The sequence below is a fragment of the Sorex araneus genome, chromosome 4 (genome assembly GCF_027595985.1).
Source record: "Sorex araneus isolate mSorAra2 chromosome 4, mSorAra2.pri, whole genome shotgun sequence".
NCBI classification, from domain to species: domain Eukaryota; kingdom Metazoa; phylum Chordata; class Mammalia; order Eulipotyphla; family Soricidae; genus Sorex; species Sorex araneus.
The window spans coordinates 212,476,036-212,482,514 of NC_073305.1; positions in this window are offsets into that span (position 1 = coordinate 212,476,036).

A 6,479-nucleotide genomic window follows, 5' to 3' on the forward strand; every position below is an offset into this window, starting at 1 on the left:
AGGGGGTGGCCCAGCTCCCTGGCCTCTACCCCCACAAGTGAGAATTGAAGTTAAAAGCATAATTCTAGGGCTGGAGCGATAGCCCAGCGGGGAGGGCATTTGCCTTGCACGCGGCCAAGCCGGATTTGATTCCCAGCATCCCATAGGGTCCCCTGAGCACCACCAGGGGTAATTCCTGAGTGCAGAGCCAGGAGTAACCCCTGTGCATCGCAGCGTGTGACCCAAAAAGCTAAAAAAAAAAAAAGGGCATAATTCGAAATACCTTTAAACAGCTTTAAAAGAATTTATCTAGGTGTTTTATGGTATTTCACCAAAGTCAGTCCACAGCCATGGGAATTAAATTTAAAATAATATAGAATTTCACATACAAGTGGATGGACTTGGAGAGTATCGTGCTAAGTGAAATCAGTTTGAAAGAGAAGGTCAGACAGAGAAGGACTGCACTCGTGTGTGGAATACAGAGTAGCAGAATGAGACTAACACCTAAGGACAGTAGAGACGAGGGCCAGGAGGATCACACCATGGTTTGGAAGCCGGCCCCACGTGCTGGGGGAAAAGGCAGTTGGGATGGAGAAGGGACCACTAAGTCAGTGATGGCTGGAGGGATCGCCCAGGTTGGGAGAGGTGTGCTGACCGTAGAGCAAAGACCAAACACGATGACCTCTTAGTATCTGTATCGCAAGTCACGATGCCCAAAATTAGAGGGAAAGAAAGACTGTACCTGCCACAGAGGCAGGGAGTGGGGTGGAGTGGGGGTGGCGGGTGGGACACTGGGAACAACGGGGGTGGAAAGTGTGCACTGGTGGAGGGATGGGTACCCGAGCATTGTTCGAATGAAACGCAATCATGCAAGTTTGTAACTGTATCGAGCAGTGACTAGGGCATTCGCCTTGCACACGGCCAACCAGGGCTCGATTCCTCCGCCCCTCTTGGAGAGACTGGAAAGCTACCAAGAGTATCCCACCCGCACGGCACAGCCTGGCAAGCTACCCGTGGCGTATTGGATATGCCAAAAAACAGTAACAAGTCTCACAATGGAGACGTTACTGGTGCCCGCTCGAGCAAATCGATGAGCAATGAGATGACAGTGACAGTGACATCTCACGGTGATCCAATAATTTTTTTATTAAAAAATAATATAGAATTTCTGGAATCATATACGTCATCACTAAAATAGTGAATTTTATCCTCCCATAAAAGGCGTTTTTTTTTTTTAAAAAAAAACAAACTCAGTACAGTTTACACTAACCCCTCTACTGAGCAACACATTTTGAAAATGAAATCTCTCTAGATCAGTCTCCTCCGCTCTCACCCTCTGATATGCATCCTCTCGCGAGTGGGCCGTGAGACTCGTTCACGGTCACCCACAGCCTGGGAGGGGGCAGCGGCTCTCTGCTGAGCTGTTTCAGCAGGTTTAAGCACCTGCTCGGGGCTGTGAGCACAGTTCATCTGGTGACTGCCTCTGCTCCCCAATCCGAGCAATGGGCCCACAAAGAGCTGAGGTGGTGATGGTGAGTGGTCCTGGGCTAGGGTGGGGCACGGGAACTGCAAACCATCTTCCCAAGGGCTCACACAAGAGGAGGGAGAGGGTGTATGTGTGTGTGTGTGGGGGGGGGGGAGCTGAACAGATCTCGGAAAACGCTATAATAGTATAGCGAGTATGGTGTTTGCCTTGCATGCGGCTGACCCGGGTTCGATTCCCAGCATCCCAAATGGTCCCCTGAGCACCACCAGGAGTAATTCCTGAGTGCAGAGCCAGCAGTGACCCCTGTGCATCGCCGGATGTGACCCAAAAAAGAAAAAAAAGACCCGGGTTCATTCACAGGCATCCCATATAGTTCCCTGAGCACTGTCAGGAGTAATTCCTGAGTGCAGAGCCCTGAGGATCACTGGATGTGGCCAAAAAACACCTCCCCCCAATAAAACAAAACAAAATCCCCCTTGAGTATTTTTTTTTTTTTTGCTTTTTGGGTCACACCCAGCGATGCTCAGGGGTTAACTCCTGGCTTTGCACTCAGGAATTACTCCTGGCGGTGCTTGGGGGACCCTATGGGATGCCGGGGATCGAACCCGGGTCGGCCATATGCAAGGCCCTACCCGCTGTGCTATCGCTCTGGCCCCGCCCTTGAATATTTTTGATTGAAACGTAATCATGAAAGTTTGTAAGTCTGTAACGGTATCTCACAGTGATTCATTAAAAACTTGGAAAAAAAAAAAACCCTAAATCCCTTTTGCCCTTCTGGTCACGAAGTAGCGATTGCCCTCCGGTACACAGTGCCACAGCCTTAGTGTTCTGGTCTGAGACTCCCCCAGGAGCAGGAGGAAAGGGCCAACTCAGAGGGGAGGAGAGGATGAAAGTCAGCCGACCAGAACCCCCTCTAAACTGACAACTCCCAACACTGCTGGCACCGTCTCCAGGGAACCCCACAGTGAAGACTTTTTTTTTTTTGGCTTTTTGAGTCGAGTTGGACAGGGGTTACTCCTGCCTTATGCATTCAGGAATTACTCCTGACGGTGCTTGGGGAACCCTATGGGATGCTGGGAATTGAACCCAGGTTGGGCCGCATGCAAGGCAAATGCCCTGTGCATCACCAGGTATGACCCAAAAAGCAGAAAAAAAAAAAAGAGAAAGAAAGTGATGTGGAGAGGGCAGGCCAGGGCCTTTCAGGTTGGTAATAATCTTCCCTTGAGTCCCAGGCACAGGAATTTGTGATTTAACCACGGTGGGAAAGAGCCCCTTGAAAAGGCAGAAGCCGGGGCTCTCGGGGGTGCTACTCACGTTGGAGGTTGAGATGGGGGGAGCCCAGAGCAGGAAGAGCCAGAAGAACAGTCTCTGCCCCTCCATGGCCTGTGCTGGGGTGGGGGGCGGGTGCTGAGGTCACCATAAATATCTAGGGACCAGGAGGGGGAGGGGAGAGAGGGAGGGGAGGGTGTGGGAGGAAGGGGGCGTTGGACACCTCGGAGAAGGAGGGGGCAGTGAGAGAAAGTGTTGGCGTCTCTGAAATCCTGGAGGGGAGCAACCAGCTTTCAGGGAGGCGAGAAGTCCAGTGAGTGGGCGGGCAGGTCAGCGGACACAGGAGAAAGGCGCTGGACACCCGGGGTGGGCAGAGGGAAGGGGACTCTCCCCAGCCTGCTGTCTGGTGCCTCAGAGCCCGGGATGCCGTCAGCTCTCCCGTGTCCAATGCCTTCTCCTGGGTCGCTCCCAAAGGGCACCCCGGGGCCCCTCCTCCTAAGCCCCCACCCCCCATCCCCAGTGGCAGTTGTTCTCTGGAACCTTCACAGACGGCGGGTTTCAGGCCTTTCCTGGCTCACGTTCCTGATCACCCGCTCTGAGGGCAGAGGGCCAGACCAGACGCCCCAGATCCCGGTCTCGTCCCCTTTCCCTGCCCAGCACAACTTAAAATCCCGCTGAGTTGTTCCTTCCCAGGGTGCGGCCTGGCCTCAACCTCGCCAGAGCTTCCTGGCTCCCACCTGGGGGCGCGCGCCCCCCAGTAAACTTCTCCGACTCCTTCTTCACCTTTATGCCTCTCTCTCCCTCGGGGTGGGTGAGATCTCCAGCCTATCACCTGTAAGATCACTCATCATCCAGCGCAAAGCGTTTGCAATCATCTGCATCACGGCTCTCGAAACTCAGGGTTCTGTTTTCTTGACAGTTATGGAAACTCAGAGGAAAGAGGGAGGGAGAGAGGGAGAGGGAGAGGGAGAGGGAAAGAGAGAAGGAGAAAGAGAGGGAAAGAGAAGAGAGAGAGGGAGAGGGAGAGAGAAAGAGAGAAAAGAGAGAAGGAGAAAGAGAGGGAGAGAAGAGAGAGAGGGAGAAGGAGAGAGAAAGGAGAGGAGAGTGAGAGAGGGAGAGAGAAAGAGAAGGAGAAAGAGAGGGAGAGAGAAGAGAGGGAGAGGGAGAGAGAAAGAGAGAGAAAAGAGAGAAGGAGAAAGAGAGGGAGAGAGAAGAGAGAGAGGGAGAGAGAAAGAGAAAGGAGAGGAGAGTGAGAGAGTGAGAGAGAAGAGTGAGTGAGTGAGAGAGAGAGAGAGAGAGAGAGAGAGAGAGAGAGAGGTGGGCAGGAAAATTTCTCTTTCAGAAATGCTGACCTACCTTAGGCTACGATGCCCTGATGTTTGTTACAGCAAGAACATGAGGCTCATGAGGTTTAGTCTTTTTTGGTGTTTATTTTTTCAGTCGACTTAGCGGTGCTATTCCATAAGTATACTGCATTTCCCGCCATCCTCCACAAGGGCACCAGGCCTCACGAGTGCAAATAGGAGCAATGGGTTCAGGTCCCCAAAGTGAGGGGACTCGGGATCAGTAGGTGACTGCTTTGGGTGATGGCTATTCCTCGCTCCCGTGATAACGCTTGCTTAGATGAACGTGCCGGGCAACAGGATATGGGCCCGGTGAGTCAAACCAATTTTGTAGATGCTTATGAAAATGAGCATCAGGATATCACTGTCATCCCGTTGCTCATCGATTTGCTCGAGCGGGCACCAGTAACGTCTCCATTGTGAGACTTGTTGTTACTGTTTTTGGCATATCGAATACGCCATGGGTAGCTTGTCAGGCTCTGCCGTGCGGGCGGGATACTCTCGGTAGCCTGCTGGGCTCTCCGAGAGGGGCGGCCGAGTGAAAGGTGAACGCCCTACCGCTGTGCTATTGTTCCAGCCCGCCAGGAGGTAGTTTTTCCTAATAAAAGGCCAGCGCTTCTGCTCGGAGGCGGCTGCTCCTCCAAATCTTACTTTCTTTTTGTCTCTGGTGGCCTTTTGGTTGCACCCCCACAACAGAGGGAGAGCAGTGTGGGGGCTTGATAAGGAGTTGGAGGGAGGAAGGGAGGGACACACACAGAGAGAGAGACAGAGAGGGAGAGGGAAAGAGAAGGAAGGGAAGAGAGGGGGAGGGGGAGGAAAGAGGAAGTTGGTGTAAACCGAGGCACAGCCTGAGTAAGGCTAGACAGGCCCAGCTAAACTACCTTCTACCAGCTTCCAGATCTCCCCAGCTATTACTTACTGGAAGGGTTCACGGGCACACTCATCCTCACGCACACACGCTCACACTCAAACATACACACACACACTCATGCACACACATGTATTCATGCACTCTCACACATACACTCAAACACACACCCACACATTCCCACATATTCACGCTCACACACGCACTCACACTCACACACACACTTACACACGCACTCACACTCACACACACTCCTAAACGGGCTCTAGTTTCCTCTTGAGAGAGTCCTAAAGCTCCGTGGAAAGAACTGTGACGGCCTGGGGGCGGGTTGGTTCTGTTTGGGGGTCACACCAGCAGTGCTCAGCATCGCCCTTGCAGGGAGTGACCTCTGAGCACCGTCTCTGTGCTCTGGGGGACCATCTGGTGGCCAGGGGCCAAACCCAGCCCCTGTGACCAGCCCATGGAGTTCCCTCTCCTGCCTTGGATGGGGCAGATTTTTTTAAAAATTATTTTAACTAATTTGTTTTGTTTTGGGGCCACACCCGGCGATGCTCAGGGGTTACTCCTGGCTCTGCACTCAGGGATCACTCCTGGCGGTGCTCAGGGGACCCTATAGGGTGCTGGGGATTAAAGCTGGGTCAGCTGCGTGCCAGGCAAGCACCCTCCCTGCTGTGTTATCCCTCTGGCCCGGGTGGGACAGGTTTTTATTGGAGCGCCTTTGAGGACCTTTGCTCTCCGTGGTGAGGGCACTGACAGGAACCCATCCAAGAGAACAAGGGGGAGTTGGGACTGGATAGCACAGCGGGTAGGGTGTTTGCCTTGCACTTGGCCAACCCAGGTTCGATTCCCAGCATCCCATATGGTCTCCTGAACACTGCCAGGGGTGATTCCTGAGTACAGAGCCAGGAATAGCCCCTGTGTGTTGCCGGGTGTCACCCAAAAAAGAAAAAAAAATAACAAGGGGGAGCTTTTTCTTCTGCTGTTTCTTCTTCTTTCTGCTTTTCAGGTTTTAGAAATGCATATTTCTAAATGCAAAATCAAATTTCTAAATGCAAAAAAAAAGGTGTTTTTTTTTTTAAATATGAATTTTATTGATTTTGATGTTTTCCTTTGGCAGTGCTGGGGCTCGAACCTAGGACCTCTACAGGTCCCAAGTGTCTTCTACTGAGCTACACCCCCCGCTTAGAAATCACAGCCCCCTCCGGATGGGCCTGGCCCGTTCCTCAGGAAGAATCAACAACGCTTCTGTTCTCCTTGTCGGGAAGCGATTCCCAGTGGCCCCTGGTCTGTGCCCCGAGAGATGGAGTCTGCAGGGGCGGAAAGTGACCGAGAGGAACTTTCTCCCGCGAGTAACTGGGACCCTCCTCTCCCCCCTTACAACTGGTGAGCCCCTTGACTCTCCAGTCAGACTACCCCCACCCCGGCGAGGCCTCTCCCGCCCCAAACCTGCCCTTCTCTCTGTCCCTCCTCCGGGAGCTGTCCACGTGGCGATGACATTCCACTTCCGGTCCATCGTTCGCTTGCAGCTTGGGTC